Source organism: Carlito syrichta, unplaced genomic scaffold (genome assembly GCF_000164805.1).
Source record: "Carlito syrichta isolate Samal-C Ts95f unplaced genomic scaffold, Tarsius_syrichta-2.0.1 Scaffold316408, whole genome shotgun sequence".
Taxonomy (NCBI): domain Eukaryota; kingdom Metazoa; phylum Chordata; class Mammalia; order Primates; family Tarsiidae; genus Carlito; species Carlito syrichta.
In genome coordinates this window covers 338,528-356,109 of record NW_007260504.1, presented here as the reverse complement: position 1 = coordinate 356,109, position 17,582 = coordinate 338,528, and the positions used below count along the sequence as shown (strand labels likewise).

General features: G+C 41.9%; 1 pseudogene; it reads right to left on the bottom strand.

The window, feature by feature from the left end:
- Positions 1-7,761: 7,761 nt before the first annotated feature.
- LOC110594597 lies at positions 7,762-13,413 on the bottom strand (annotated as a pseudogene).
- Positions 13,414-17,582: the final 4,169 nt, after the last annotated feature.

Genomic DNA, 17,582 nt, shown 5'->3' with positions numbered 1-17,582 from the left:
CCTCAGCCTTCCGAGTAGCTGGAATTACAGGCATGCGCTACCACGCCCGGCTGAGTTTTTGATTTATTGTAGAGATGAGGTCTCGCTGCCCAGGCGGGTCTCGAACCCGCGGGCTCAGGCCATCCACTCACCTCAGCCTCCCAAAGGCGCGGGATGACAGGCTGAGCCACCGAGCCCGGCCCTTCTGAGTTTTAAAATAGACTTTCTTAAAGCAGTTTTAGTTTCATAGAAAAATTGAGCAGAAAGTACAGAGAGATCCCATATATCTTCTCTCTCCTCCTTCAGTTTCTCCTATTAACACACACACACACACACATTGATGTGGCATATTTGTTACAACTGATGAACCAACGTTGACACATTATTATTAAGTGAAGTTCACAGATCACATTAGGTTTCACTCTTTGTGTTGTGTAGTTCCGAGGGTACCTTCTGATTTTTACAGAAAAACGTAGGAGTTAATTCAGAGACAAAAAACTTTATATTTAGAAAAATATCCAAGGTGATTGACTACTCATTAATGTGAGTTATAAATTCTTGAGAAAAATTTATTCTGTGCAGTGTGTGGGTTTAAAATTTGCATTAACCTTGTTCTTTCCTGTGGGCGTCGTATCAGGTTCTTAGTAAGAATTTCATCATCAGAATTAATAACTGCATGCATATATACATTTTCTATGGGAAAGGAAAATTTTATGTTTTGTACTGAAACACCCTTTAGTCATGTTACCTCTAGACAGCTCATATCCATGACACAAATTGCACCTTTACTCACTCAGGTTGCCAAGGCCCTTGTGTAACCATGGTCCCCAGCAACTGTCACCATCACTCAGGTAAGTGCTGTCATGCCAGGGAGGGACGGCTTTGCCTCGGCTTCGTGGCAGAAGCACTTCTAGGCTCTCTCTCCACGTGGAGACACGCTACTGAGGACATTCTGGCCTTCCTGCAGCATCAGACTCCCTCTTCTCTGAGAGTGGCTAATCCACAGGCTGCATCTGCATTGAGAGACCATGCATGTCCACCAGTCACTTCCAGTACAACCCGTGTCCAGGGTTTGCCGGTCTTAGGGTGTCATCTCTCAGCTCTGCACTCACCCTCACCTACACTGCTTTGCGGCTCTGAGGCTGGTTCTCTGCAAACCCATTTCTGCTTTGCAGCTGCTCCCTGTTAGGCCCTGCCAGCCGGAGGCTTTAAGAGAGACCGAGATACCCAAGGAGGAAGAGGGGACTTGCTCCTTCAACTCACTCCTTTGTGTCTGCCTTCCGTCTGCTTCCTAGTCCTGTGAGCGTCTCCCTGAATGCCTCTCCTCCCCTGCAGCAACAGGGTCTTCCCCTAGCCATAGTGAAACCCAGTGGGCAGTTTCCCCAACCCTTGCAGAGCCAAGCTCCAGTCACCCTCTTCAGAGATGCCACATCACCCTCAGGCCTAACCCACCCTCTGCAATCCAGATTTTAGCAGCACTTTTGGGAAGTTTGACCAGTGATGAATGCATCTGGCTCTTCGTGCACCCGCTGGCTATTGCTCTTAGAGCGTTGAGTTCACCAGTCAGAACCTGAGAGGGTGGAAGAGGTGACTGCAGCCGAATCCAGGTGGCCTCACACTGACCATTCTATACGCCAGACTGCCGAGTGAGGTGTCTGCAAACTACAGTTACCTTGTCAAATGGCTTACAATTGGGTGCAACAAATAGGAGACAGGCCTTGGGCGATGATCAGAATACAGCGAGAAGAGAGAACCCCATGTCTCTAGTTTGACAGTGTGGTGGTTGTTGGCAGTTGCAACCACAGTAAGAATGGGGTAACACTTCAGTAGAGGTAGGGCTAATCTGAACTCTGGGATTCCGGGCAAAAGCAGTACTTTCTGACATTTCCATCCTTTGTGGTACCTTTGCTTATGCAGCGGTAGGTACAAACTCATCAGTGTTGGTCTTTTTTGTGTGAGAACAGACAAAAATTTGGGGAGGGTCAGAGGATAAATCGTGTTATCCATAATTATGACCCCTTGAAAATGTTGGTACCCTAATCCTGAAACTGTGAATATGTTATGTTACCTGGAAAAAAGAATTCTGAAGATGTAATTAAGGTTACAGATTACCCTGGATTTTTCTAGGTGAACCAAGTAGTGGGGAAAATTAATGCTAGACTAAATGCTTTTGTGGCCCCACCTAACAAAACTTAAAAGCAAGACTCAAAAGGATAAAACTGATTTCAAATAACTTAACTGTGTCCTTGAACAAAGCTCAAGAGTATTTATAGGAATAAAAAAATATCCAGCAACCAAGGTAAAACTCATAATGTCTGGCATTCAATCACAAATTACCAATTATGCAAAGAGGCAAGAAAACACAACCTGTAATGAAGGAAAAAACATCAATCAGTTGCAACTGACTCAGATAACAGATTTAGTAGATAAGGACATGAAAATGGTTATTACAACTGTATTCTTTGTGTTCAAGGAGCTAGAAAAAAAGACTGAACATGATAAGCAGAGAGAGGAAAGAGAGAAACCCAAACTGAACTTCTAAAGATGAAAACCATGCTGTCTTAGATGAAAAATATGCCAAATGGGATTAACAACAGAGTAGACATTAGGGAAAAAGTAGTAAATTTAAAGACATAGCAGAAGAAACTACCCCATAAATCACAGAGAAAAAAGGACTGTGAAGAATAAATGTAGAGAGCACGTAAGCTTTGGAATAACTTCAAGTGGCCTAATACACATGCAAGTGAATTGTCCACAGCAGAAAGTAGAAGTGAGGGAACAAAAATATTTGAAAAAAATAGTGGCTGAATGCTTTCCAAATTTCATGAAAACTATAAAGCCACAAATCAAAGAAACACAGTGGGCACCAAGCACAAGAAACTCAAACCAACTACAAAGGAGGATCATAATCACACTGTTTGCTGTCACTAATAAAGTGAAAATCTTAAGCGAAGCCAGAAAAAAAGACCCTTTCTATACTTTGTATACAAAGTAACTAAAAATAAGGATAACAACAGATTTCTTATCAGAAATAATGTGAGGAGAAAGTGAAGAAACATCTTTAACATCTTGAGAGCAAAAAAACCCAAAAAAACAAAAAAACCCCAAAAAACTAAAAACTAAAAACCTGTATCCTATATCAAAAGATAATATATCAAAGAATAACCACAAAAAGTTATAGAATATATTTAGGCATATGAAAACAAAATCACAGCATAGCAAAACTTATGGAATGCAGTAAAATCAGCACAAAGAGGGAAATTTATAATTATAAATGCATAAATTAAAAATAAGATTTAAATCAATAACCTAATTATATACCATAAGGAACTAGAAAAAGAAGGTAAACTAAGCCCAAAGATAGCAGAAGGAATAAACAAAATAAAGACTAGAAAAACATTAAAACTAAAAGTTGAGGCTTTTGAAAAGATCAGTAAAGTTGACACATCTTTGGATAGACTGACCAGGGGAAAAAAGAGAGAAGACTCAATTTACTAGAATCAGAAATAAAAGAGATACATTATGATAAATTTTACAGAAGTAAAAAGGATTATAATAGAATATTATGAACAGTTGTTTGCCAGCCATAAATAGATAATGTGTACAAAATAAACAAATTCTTATAAACACACAATCTCCCAAAACTGACTCATAAAAAAATGGAAAATCTGAATAGACCTCTAACCAGTAAGGAGAGTGAATCAATAATAAAAAAATCTCAACAAAAGAAAGTCCATCACTAGTGAATTCTACCAAACATTTAAATAAGAATGAGCATAAGTCACTCTCACACTCTTAAGAAATTGAAGAACAGAGAAAACTTCCTAACTCATGAGCCCAGCATTACCATTATAGCAAAGCCAGACAAAGGCACTTAAAGAAAAGAAAACTACAGCTCAATCTTCCTGATGAACAGTGATGCAAAAATCTTCAGCAAAATACTAGATCACTAAATTCATTGCATATTGAAAGACTTCTACATCATGACTGAAGGAGATTTACTCCTGGAATCCTAGAATGGTTCAACAAACAAAAACCAATCAATTTAAATAGTATGGCAAAACTTTCTATACTATAATTCCGATTAATGCAGAAAAAGTATTTGACAAAATGGTGTTAAAAACCATTTTATAATTTAAAAAAATCACTAAGCTAAAAATAGAAGAAATTTTCTCAACATGATAAAGGTCATGTGTAAAAAACCCAAGGCTAATGTCATAGTCCATGATGAAAGGCTGAAAACTTTTCTCCTAATATTAGAAACAAGACAAGAATATCTGCTTCCACCACTTCTATTTAACACAGTACTGAGAAGTCTTAGTCAAAGCAATTAGTCAAGAACCAAAAAAATAAAAGGCGTCTAAGTTGGAAAGAAAGAAGGAAAATTATCTCTGTTCACAGATGACATAATTTTATATGTAGAAAACCTTGAAGAATCCACAAAAAACTGTTAAACTAATGAATGAGCTCAACAAACTTGCAGGATACAAAAACAACACACAAAAATCAGTTGCATTTCTACATACTAGTAATGAATGATTCGGAAAGAAAATGAAGACAACAATTCAATTTGCAAGAGCATCAAAAATTTACATAATTAGAAATAAATTTAACCCAAAAGGCAAAAGACTTGTACACTAAAAACTATAAAACATTGCTAAAAGAAATTAAAGAAGACATAAATAGAAAGACATATTATGTCTGTCGATTGAAACATAACATTGTTAAGATGTCAATATTCCCCCAAATGATCTACAGATTCAGTGCAACCCCTATTAAAATTCTGGTGGTGTTTTTTTTTTTCAGAAATGGAAAAACTCACCTTAAAATTTTTATGGAATCTCAAGGGACTTCAAATTGCCAAAATAATCCTGAAAAAGAACAAATCTGGAGGACTCACATTTCCTGATTTGAAAACTTACTGCAAAGCTACAGTGATCAAAACAGTGAGGAACTGGCACGAAAACAGAAATACAGGCAATGAAATGGAATTGGCAGCCCGTGGCGGGGAGAGGAAACTCTCACATTTATGGTCAACTGACTTTAACAAGAGTGTCAAAACCATTCAAAGAGGAAATGACATTCTTTTCAACAAACAGTACTGGGAAAATTGGATTATCCATATGCAAAAGAAATGAGTTGGATCCTTACCTAACACCATATACAAACATTAACTCATTATGGCTCAAAGACCTAAATGTAATAATTGAAACTATAAAACTGCTAGACAAAAACATAAGGGAAAAATCTTCATGACACTGGTTTTTTGATTATGACACTAAAACCACAGGCAACAAAAGAAAAAAGATATATGAACTTCATCAAAATGAAAAACTTTGTGCAACAAAAGACACATTCTCTGTTAAGAGAATAAAAAGTCAACCTGTAGTATGAAAGAATAGAGTTGTAAGTTATACATCTGATACGGGATCACTATTCAGAATATAAGAACTAAAACTCAACAATAAAAAACAAACAAACTGAATCAAAATGGGCAAAATACTTAAGCAGACATTTCTCCAAAGATATACAAATGTATAATAAGCCCAGGAAAAGATGCTTAACATCACTAGTCTTTAGGGAGATGTAAATCTAAGCCACAATAAGGCACTACTTCTTTCTCACCCATCAGAATGGCTATTATCGTCCACAGCCACACCACCCTGAACGCGCCGCTCTTGTCAGAATGGCTATTATCCAAAAAAGAGGGAGGGGAATAACAAGTGTTGGTGAGGAATTGACAGAAGAACTGGAACCTTTGTGCATTGCCAGTTATAAATTTAAAATGGTGCAGCAGAAGTGAAAAACACCTTGGTGGATTCCTCAGAAAGAATTACCGCATGATCCAGCAATTCCTCAGCTGCCCAAAATAATTGAAAGCACTTTAAGCAGATACGTGTATGCCAATGTCCATGGTACCATTATTCATAATAGCCAAATGGTGGAAATAACTTAAATATCTATCAACAGATGAATAGATAAACAAAATGTGGCATATTCATACAATAGAATATTATTCAGCCTGAAAAAGGTAGGAAATGTTGATGCTCGCTACAACATGGGTGTACCTTGAAAATATGATTCTGAGTGAATTAAACCAGAAATAAAAGGACAAATGTTGTATTAGTCCACTTATCTGAGATACCTAGAATAGGCAAATTCATAGAGACAGAAATTAGAGGGCTGAAGGGAGGAGGGACTGGGAAGTTATTGGTTAATGGGTACATAGTTTCTGTTGGCATGATGAAAACATTCTGGAAATAGTAAACAGCGATGGCTGTACAATGTGGCGACTGTACTTAATGCCACCGAACTGTATACTTAAGGCCACTGAACAGTTAAAATGGTAAATTTTGTTATGCTTTTTTTTTTTGAGTTGGAATCTCACTGTTGCCCAGGCTGGAGTGTAGTGGCATGTTCATGGCCACCACAGCCTTGACCTGCTAGACTCAGGCGATCTTTCCTTCTCAGTTTTCCAATAGCTGGAATCACAGGTGCAAGCCACCACACCCAGCTAATTTTTTGATTTATTGTAGAGTTCAGGTTTCACCACGTCGCCCAGGCTGATCTTGAACCCCTGAGCTCAGGCAATGCTCTTGTCTCTGCCTCCCAAAGTGTTGGAGTTGCGGGTGTGAGCCACCGCACCCACTGTTATGCATGTTTTTAAAACATTTTTTGGAGAGACAAGGTCTCACTATGTTGCCAAGGCTGGTCTCAAATTCCTGAGCTCAAGCAATCCTCCCACCTTAGCCTCTCAAAGTGCTGGTATTACAAATGTAAGCACCATACCCAGTTGTTATGTATATTTTATCACAATAAAACAAAGTAAAACAAGTATCACCTGAATGGTGATAGTTGATATGATTTTAAACCTTTAAAAAATATTTTTATGATAAACTCTTTATAAGAATACGATAAACATAAAACAAAAACATAAAGTAGTTCAAGAAACGGTGGGGTGTTTTTAGAAATAGAAGCTCTTATCATTGATGTATAGAGCTCAGCAAAGCTTTCATGGATTATTACTGCGCATATTCCCTTGACAAAGTAATATGTATCTCTGTGATTTCAGCCAAGAAAAGTTCTGCTTCTGCAAACACAGAGACCAATTTGAAGACAAAAAAATTGTCAGCTTTATAAAAAACGGATTTCTTTTACATTTCTAGCAAATGAAACAGTAGGTCATGGTGAACATAGAGCTTCTCAATGTGGGGAATCTCAACCCCACATTTTCTGATGTCTCCGGGGATTGAGTGCCAACTAAATGCAGCTTGGGCTGGGTAAGCTTTAAAAAGCTGTAATAAGTGAGCACAGCAGGCATTTTCTGTGAACTGCACTATGATTCATTTGTTTAGAAAAGGAGCTTTGCACCTGTTTTCTAGCAAAGGTTTTTTTTTTACCGTAGGCCACCCTGTGTGCTTGAAATATCTGTCTAGAAGGATTAATGCCATCTCTGGAGCCAAACACCCTGTATGCTTTTGGAGCAGTGGCAGAGCCTGTTTGCATGCCAGCAAACAGATGCCGGGTGAGCAACCCTTTGCAGAGCCACAAAAACCATGTCTCTTCTGACCGTTCAAAGGAACCGAAGGGGCACCACATTCTGGATCCAGGATTTCCCTTCATCCACTCTTTCGCTCCACCAACAGTACCTGGGCATTTTCGTGGGCCGGAAGCTGTGCTGGGCACTTAGGACATACAGAGGTGAGTAGAACCTGATCCCTTCCCCACCGTTCAGTGGCTCCTCCTCCCCGGGGAGACCTGTGGTGGCCAGGAGTGGAGAGTTCAGTGGCTGTGCTGTGGCCCAGCCCGGCTACGGGCCTTGGTTCTAAAGGGCAGGCACACCGACCCCAGTTCCAGGCTGCCCCTGAAGGACAAGACCGTCACTTGGAGGTGAGCAGGGCTGTGCGAGAGCTCCTGAGAGCAACAGAGAGGCACTGCCACGTTGTAAGCCCCAGGGTTACACAGTAGATCTCCTGTGTCGACAAAGCGAATGTCTGATCTATGCAGAATGCAGAAGCAGAGGCGACTGGGGAAAACCTCGTGGAGTCGGGTGCTAGAGCAGACACAATGCTCCTTCACCGCAAGTCATGAAGGAACCCAAAGAGGCCAGGCTGGAGACACAGGCTTGGGAGGAAGCTGCATGGAAGTGGCTGAAGCCACGAGAACATGAGCCAGGAAGCGTGGAGAGAGAGAGAGAGAGAGAGAGAGAGAGAGAGAGAGAGAGAGAGAGAGAGAGAGAGAGAGAGAGAGAGAAAGAGGGAGAGATGACCTGGTGGGCGACTCCTTTTCGCATCTAGAGGGTAGACTGGGAGGTACAAGAGAAAAGGCTCAGTCCATATGGATAAGTAGGGTCTGGTAATTTTATAAGCTGGAGGAGCCGGGAGTGTTGGAATGCCGGGAGTGTTGGAATGCCGAAAGGCGGGAGGTATACAGTCTTTCCTGGATGACAGAACCTGGTGGCCTGGAGAGAATCATCTGGATGAGACTACATTCTTCTCAGAACCCTGGGCTTTGTCAGGGAAGCAGATGCCTTCTCAGGCTCGCAGACCACCTCTGCTGCCACCTCTCCGTCCCTCCGTCCATCCAATTAGACCAAGGCTGAGCCACACTTGACCTGGCCTTCAAGCACCCAGAGTGAGAGAAGGAACCATATAATTGCAAGGAGCAAGGCAGCCCAGAGAGGTCAAGTGTTATGGTTAAGTCCACACAGCTAGCTGGAGGAAAGTGGCAGGATACAAGACCCTTGACTCTAAATCCAGTGCTGTTTCCATCGTGTGATTTTGCTTTTGTTCAGATTGTTCAGCCGCCCTGACTCTAGTTGTTCCTTTTCTTTGGACGGAGAGTGACTTTTCCTCCCAGCAGAGTCCTGCTGATAATGAACACATAAACTTCCTCTTCAGGAGCATCACAGAGCCATGTTTTTCCATGAGAGGCACTATTCAGGTACCAAGGAGAGTCTCTCCCTATGCTTCCCTTCAGAAAGGCGCTGCGGAGCTGGGAAAAAGCCCCAGGCGGCATCAGTAGCAAGCACGGGATTCACAGCTGTGGTGACAAGGCAATCTTCACACTGGTACTTGGCAGGCGGCCTTGGCTCTCAGGAGAATGGTGCTTTGTTTCTACTGATGATCCAGAGCACTGAATTGGGCTGGCACCAATGACCTTGGTATCACTGCCAGCCAGGTCACAAGCTCTGGTTTCTTTGAATCTCTGGCATAGCACAGGGTGGATCAGAACCCAGGGACAGGCTCTGCATTTCAGATAAAGGTGACTGCAACCTGAGGTTTTCTCCAGGTGGGGCCAAGCGATTTGGCCTGAGGACTTGTAGGGAGTGGCCTGAGGACTTGTAGGGGTGACTTCCATTCCATCTGTTGGGTATATGTTCTTTGGATCTGACCACAGGGCTGAACCACTGAGTTGCTTTTTGTCTTTATAGATTTGACTTTTCTGGACGTTTTCTGTAAATGAAAGAAGCATGCATCCATAGTTTGTTCCTTTTAATTGCTAAACGATTCCATTGTAATACGTTTTGTTTATCTATTCACTAGTTGATGAATTGTTTTCAGTTTGGCTTTATAAATGTTAAACCCAAAATTCTAAATCCGAGAGACCACCAAAGAGCCAGCTCTGATGCAAACACACGAGGGTCTTTATTCAGGCTCGAGTCTGGGCTCTCAAACCGAAACCGACGCAGCCACGCGAGCTTGAGAGCCCTGATCCAGTACAGCAAGCAGTTTTTATGCACAATTACAGGGGGAGGGTCTGGGCGTGACTGGTTTTTCCTAGGCTTACAACATTAACCAATCAAAAGAGGTCATGACGTAGAAACCAAAGTCTGCGGACCTTGCATAATTAGTCCCCATTCAGGTCCACAGTGATGTCAAGGGACAGAGGCGCTTGAGATTGGTTGGTTTGTTTTTGGTTTTGCGCGGGCTGGAGCTCAGTTGTCTGTGATTGACGGGAAACGGCTAAAGGGACAGAGTGGAATGCCAGATAAGCTAAGTTTACACAGTCACTGCGGGTAAATTAACTTTGGCACGTGAGCAGGAGGTTGGAAACATCACAGAGCCCACCAGGAGAGTGGCTAGTGCCACAGAGTCTACCATAATCTAAGCAAAGGAATGTTCGGAAGGGGCTTATTGCTTAACATTTATACCCCCTTGCAGAAGCAGAAGCAGCCAACATGGCAATTGGGATAAACAAAAGCTTAACAAAGTTCTAAGTACACACACTGCTTAAAACATTGTATAACTTTACAATCACAGTCACTACCAGGCAAAGGAATATGCCTAGTCCTACGGGGTCTGAGGTAGGATTTAAAATACTAAGAATTCATAAAATATAGCGAACGTGAGGCAGGGATATATGAAATACAGTGAACGCTTCTTTTACAGCAAGTGTAGCTTTTTTTGAGTCTCTTGGGGCCCTCAATAAATAATGCTGCCATGAATATGCACATACAAATGTTTGTTTATACACATATCTTCATCATTCTTGTGTAGATACCTAAAAATGGAGTCATTTATATCCTAAATGTATGGCCTGGCTATTTTTTTGGATTGGTTTTGTTTTGTTTTGTTTTGTTTTGTTTTAGAGACAAGGCCTCACTCTGTCACCCAGGCTGACGTACAGTGGCACGATCATGGCTCACTGGAGTCTGGAACTTAGGGCTCAATTGACCCTCCTACCTCAGCCTCCCGAGTAGCTGGAACCACAGGCACAAGCCACCGTGCCTGGCTGTCAGTGTATGTTTACCTGTTAAAGAAACTCCGAACGGTTTTTCAAAGTGGCTGGGTCATTTTATGTTCCCACCAGCAATTGATAAAAGGTGAAGTTTCTGCACATCTTCACCAACACTTAGTATTGTCGGTCTTTCTGAGCTATCCTAGTGGATCTGTGTGGTTATCTTCATGTGGCTTAGGGGGGTGTGTGTGTGTTTCTCTCATGACGAATGAAGTCAAGCATCTTTTCGTGTGCTTTATTCGCCGTTTATAGGCATTCTTTGGATAAATATTTGTACACGTCTGTGCCCATTTTAAGAACTGAGTTGTCTTCTTACTGAGTTGTAGAAGTTCTGGATAACAATCATTTATCAGCCACGTGGTTTGTGAATATTTTCTTCAAGTCTGTGGCTTTTCTTTTTACTTCTATAACGGTGCCTTTTAAAAAGCAAAAGCAAATATTTAATTTTTTTTTTTTTTTTTTAGTTGGAGTCTCATTCCGTTGCTCAGGTTGGAGTGCAGCGGCAAACTCATGGCTACCCCAGTGTGGACGTGCTGGGCTCCAGCCATCCTGCTGCCTCAGCCTTCCAAGTAGCTGGAACTACAGGTGCCCAGCTAACTTTTTATTTATAGTAGAGATGAGGTCTCGCCAATCTGGCGGGTCTTGAACCTGCGGGCTCAGGCAATCCACTCACCTTGGCCTCCCAAAGTGCTGGGATTACAGGCTGAGCCACCAAGCCCGGCGTGTTGATATAATTAAAAGAAGAAATAGATAACAATTATAGTTAGAGAGTTTGTTGCCTCACTTTTAATAACTGATAGAACAATTAGCGAGAAAAATCAGCAAGGAGACAGATGGAAGATCTGAATAACACTGTCAACCAGCTTCACTCACTGACCTTTATGGAACACTCTACCCCAAAGCAGTAAAGAGTAAAGAGAGAACAGATTTTAAAAATAAGACACGCAGTCTTCTGAATTGACTTGGCACCTTGTAAAAAAATCTATTGCCTGTAAATGTAAGAGTTTATTTCTGGATTTCTTTTCTGTTTGATTTATTTGTCTGTCCTTAAACCAAATCATACTCTCTTATTCTTATAGCTTTATAAGTAAGTTTTGAAACCAAGTCATGTACTTGGTTCTTTATAGACCAAATTTGTTCTTCATGTAGTTTCTATGTAGTATTTTCAGGATTTTTTGCATACAGATTCATGTCACTTGTGGATAAAAGCAAGTCGACTTCTTCCTCTCCAATCCGTGTGCCTTTCACACTGGGTAGGATCTCCAGTATGTTGAATAGAAGTGATGGTGAGCGCTGATATCTTTGTCCTACTCCTGGTCTTTGGGGGAAACATTCAGTCTTCTGCCATTAAGAATGATGTCACCAAGGGGTTTTGCGTAGATACCCTTTACAAAGCTGAGAAAACTTCCTTCTGTTCTTAGTTTTTAAAAGCGTTTTAATCATGAATAATGTTGGCTTTTGTTGACATTTTTACTTCATCTATTGAGATGATCACGAGGTTTCTTTTCTTTTCTTTTTAACCTCTGAACTTTTTATTGGCTTTCTGCTTCCCCGAAGGGCAACCTGCTCCTGCCGCCTCAACACCTCATAACTTTGGTGTCGTTGGTCTCAGACACCAATTTGCCATCCAGTCTCCTGTGGGTGGTCTTTTGGACGGTCTGGATGGAGCTGCTGCTGTCCAGGCCATCACGGAGATGGAAGTCCTGTCTTCCAGCAGGTGGTGGTAGGTGGCGATCTCAGCCTCCAGCTTGACCTTGATGTTCAGCAGGGACCTGTACTCCTGGGCCTGGTGCTGGTCCTCTGTCTGGGTCTGTGCCGGCTCACACTCCAGGGTGTCTTTGAGCTGCTCCATCTGCATGGTGTTGCGGGCCACCACTTCCCTCAGACTGTTCCCCAAGCTGGCCTTCAGATTTGTCATGGAGACCAGGTCACTCTCCAAGGACTGCACTGTACATTTCAACTCCGTGAGCATCATCTCGGCAGCTCCGATCTCGGTGGACTGCGTGGTGACCACTGAGGTGCTCTCCTCGATCTGCTGGGACCAGTACTTGTCCGGCTCCTCTCGGTTCTTCCAAGGCAGCTCTTCATAGTGGACCTGGATGTCCGCCATCTTCTTGCTGAGGTCTTGAGATCTGGGGCATCTACCTCCACGGTCCACCCAGAGCTGGCAATCTGGGCTTATTGGCCTTTTGCTTCCTTCACGTGGCTCTTCTCATGAAGAGTGGCTCCTCCTTGAGAGCCTCGATCTCTGTCTCCAGCTGCAGCCGGGTGACACTGGTGTCATCAGTGACCTTGCAGAGCCCATGGATGTCGCTCTCCATGGACTGGCGCATGGCCAGCTCTGTCTCATACTTGACTCTAAAGTCATCAGCAGCAAGGTGGACATTGCCAATCCGCAGAACAGCACGGACATTGTCCACAGCAGTTGCAAAGATATGAGCTCTTGTGTCCTCGATGGTCTTGAAGTCATGTCCCCACCTGGGGTCCCTTCTCCCAGTGTTCCCAGATTTTGCTCTCCAGTCTCTGGTTCTCAGCCTCCAGACTCCTCACCCTCTCCAGGAAGGAGGCCAGGCGGTCGTTCAGCTTTTGCATGGTCTTCTTCTTGCTCTGGATGCCCCCTAAACTCCCAGCCACCCCAGAAACTGGTGGAGTGGGACACAGAGATCCAGGAGCCTGCGCTGCTGGTGCCTGCATAGACGCGCTGCTGGTGGGCTGAAGGCTGGGTGGCTGGATGGAGCCCAGGGACTGGTAGTTAGTTGGTGGAGTAGGTGGTGGAGCGATTGGTGAAGCTCATGGTGGCGGCAGCAGAGGAGAGCCAGATGGTAGAACTCACGTTCAGCCGATCATGAGGTTTTTGTCCTTTATTTTTTTTTTTTTTTTTTTTTTGAGGTGGAGTCTCACTCAGTCGCCCAGACTGGAGTGCAGTGGCCGCTCCCAGCCGCTGCAGCCTCGACCCGCTGGGCTCCGGCGATCCTTCCACCTCAGCCTTCCGAGTAGCCGGAATTACAGACATGCCCTACCACGCCCGGTTGGTTTTTTGATTTATTGTAGAGATGAGGTCTCGCTGCCCAGGCGGATCTCGAACCTGTGGGCTCAGGCCATCCACTCACCTCAGCCTCCCAAAGGTGCGGGATGACAGGCTGAGCCACCGAGCCCGGCTTTGTCCTTTATTCTATTAGCAGCTGGTAATTATTGATTCATAAATATTAAATCCACCTTGCACTTCTGGGATAAATCCCACTTGATCATAGTGCTCAATCTCTTTTCATTGATCCAATGCTGCTGGATTTGATTTGCAAATATTTTGTTAAGAATTATTGCAATATAAAAATATTGGTCTTTTTTTTTTAAATGGTATCTTTGTCTGACTTTGTTAAAGCAATACTAACCCTATAGAATGAGCTGGGAAGTCTTCCCTCTTTCTCTATTGTAAAACTGGTATTTTTTTTGTCTTCCTTAAATATTATGTAGAACTAACCAGTGAAGTTATCTGGGGCTGGGCTTTTCTTCCTGGGAAGAAAACTATTTAAACTATCATTTCAGTTTCTTTGCTTATTATAGGTCTATTCGGGATTTTCGGTTTCCTCTTAAGTTTTGGCAATTTCTTTTTTCTAGGAATTTTTTCCAGTTCATCTAAGTTGTGTAATTCGTTGGCATAAAGTTGTTTACAATATTCACTCATTATTCCTTTAATCTGTAGGGTCAGCAGTTATTTCCACTCTTAGATTCCTGATTTTGTTAATTTGTGTCTTCTTTTTCAGTTTAGCTAAGTTTATCAATGTTTAAAATCTTTTCTAAGAAGCAAATTTTCATTCCTTTATTTTCTGTTTCTCTTGTTTGCTAGTCAATTGGTTTCCACCTTAATCTCTATTTCTCTCCTTTTGGATTTAATTTGTCTCTTTCTGTCTCTCACTTCTTAGCATGGAAGACTAAATTATTGATTTTAGAACATGCTACTTTTCTAAGTTCTGCTTTAGTTCCAACATGTTAATTTTGATGTGTTGTATATTTGTTTTATTCATTTCAAAACATTTAAAATTTCCATTGTGAATTTTCGTCTTCAACCCATGTGTTATTTAGATGTGTTAGTTTCTAAAATTTAAGGATTCCCAAAATTTGTTTTTATTTTTGATTTCTAATTTAATTCCTTTGTGACTGGAGAACATACTCTGAGTGATTTAAATTCTTCTGAGTATACTGAAATTAGTTTTATACCTTAGTATATGGTCTAACCTGGGGAATGTTCCATGTGATTTTGAAAAACAATGTATACTTATTACTTTGGGGTAGAGTGTTCCATAAAGGTCAAGTTGGTTGAGACTGTTATTCAGATCTTCCATCTGTCTCCTTGCTGATTTTCTCTCTCGTTGTTCTATCAGTTATCAAAAGTGAGGCAACGAACCCTCTAACTATAATTGTTATCTATTACTTCTTTTAATTATATCAACTTTTTCTTTACAACTTTGAGGTTCTGCTGTTAGATACTATTGCATTTATAATTTTCATATATTCCGAATGTATTAAACTTTTAGTATCATAAAATGTTCCTCCTTGTCTCTAGTAATAATTCTTGTCTTTTTTTTTTTTTTTGAGTTGGAGTCTCACTCTTGTTGCCCAGGCTGGAGTGCAGCGACACGCTCACGGCCACCTCAGCCTCCACCTGCTGGACTTAGGCGATCCTTCTGCCTCTGTCTTCCAGGTAGTTGGAACTACAGACGCACACCACCACGTTCGGCTAGTTTTTGTGATTTATTGTAGAGACGAGGGCTCACCAAGTTGCCCAGGCTGGTCTCGAACCCGCGGGCTCAGGCAGTCCTCTCACCTCAGCACCCAAAGTGCTGGGATTACAGGCTGAGCCATCGTGCCTGGCCTATTTCTTGTCTTAAATTCTATTTTGTTGGATATTGATATAGCATATCCGGCTCTCTTATTGGTAGTATTTGCATGGTACATCCTTTTTCATCATTTTACTTCCAACTTATATATGTTTTTTGTGTGAAGTATCTCTTATAGATAGTATAATTGGAACAGGCATTGTAGCTCATGCCTGTAATTCCAGCACTTTGGGAGGCTGAGGCGGGAAGATTACTTGAGCTCTAGAGTTCAGGACCAACCAGGGCAACAGAGTGAGACTTTGTCTCTACAAAAAAAATAAGTAAGGCGTGGTGGCATGTACCTGTAGTCCCAGGTACCTGGAAGGCTGAGGAGGGAGGATTGCTTGAGCCCAGGAGTTTGAGGCTGTAGTGAGCCACTGCGCTCCAGTCTGGGTGACAGAGTGAGACTTTGATTCAAAAAACTCCACAAAAGTTAGACAGTATAAATTGGATCTCACTTTTTAATCCAGTCTGACAATCACTGCTTTTTGATTATAGTGTTTAGTTCATTCATATATAAGATAATTATCAGTAAGACTGGATTTAGGATTGCCATTTTGCTTTCTATGTCTTATTTTTAAAATCTGCTCTCTCTTTACTGCTGTTGTGCTAAATAAGAATTATTATTTCTTTTTTGTGGACCATTTCGATTACTCTATTGCTGAATTGGATTTTTTGAGTTTTGGTTTTTTTAGTGGCTTTCTGCAGATTACAACCAACATTTTAATTTATCACCATCTATTTCAAGTAATACTGACTTAATTCCAATAAAACATAGACTTATCGCTCCAACATAACTTTGTTTCCTCTCTTCTTCTTTGTGTTATTTTCATGTATCTCTGTATGTGCTATAAGCCTAACAATATAGTGTTATAATGAATGCTTTATATAATCTCATGTCTTTTAATAAAATTAGGAGAGGAAACATGTCTATACAGTCTTTTATATTTACCCACAGATACCTTTTTTAGTATTTAGTACTCTTCTTTTTTTTTTTTTTGAGTTGGAGTCTCACTCTGTCACCCAGGATGGAGTGCAGTGGCACCCTCACGGCCACCCCAGTGTCGACCTGCTGGGCTCCAGCAGTCCTTCCGCCTCAGCCTTCCAAGTAGCCGGAACTACAGGTGGGTGCTACCATGCCTGGCTGATTTTTATTTTTTTTAATTGTAGAGACGAGGTCTCGCCAAGTTGCTTAGGCGGGTCTCGAATTCGCGGGCTCAGGCCATCCACTCGCCTCGGCCTCCCAAAGTACTGGGATGACAGGCTGAGCCACCGAGCCCGGCCGTGCTCTTCCTTTCTTTCTGCAGACTCATGTTATTCCCTTTTACCTCTAAGGTTACTCCCGTTTACCCTGAAAGACATCTTTTAATATTTTCTCTATGGCAAGTCTGCTAGAAATGAATTCTCTTGATCTTTGTTGAACTGGGAATATCTTTATTGTGCCTTTATTTCTGCAGTTTTGGTGGAAACTGCAGTAGAATGACATTCAGCACCTTGAATGTCATTCTACTGCCTTCCGTCAACGATTATTGCTTACGAGAAGTCAGTTGCTAATTGCATTGTTCCCTATACATGATGAGCCATTTTTCTTATAGTGCTTTTCAAATTTTTCTCTCTGCTCTGCTCTCCACCATCATGGCAGGGATGGATGACTGACCTCAAGTCTGACCAGAGTCTGGAGTCCCTGAGAAGAAATAGCATAGCATCGGGCTTTTCTCACCCAAAAGCCTTGGACACAAGGAATGTCTGGACTTGACAGAGGCTGTTTTAGTGACCAGCTCAAGGAGGAGGAGGAAGTAAAGATTTTCATAATGGCCCACTCTCATCAGAGAGCATCCGAAATTGCTTCCTGTCATTCCCAGTAAGGAAACACACAATGCAGAAAATACTTTTTATTTTTTATTTTTTGAGTTGGAGTCTCACTCTGTCACCCAGACTGGAGTGCAGCGGCCGCTCTCGGCCACCGCAGCCTCGCCTGCTGGGCTCCGG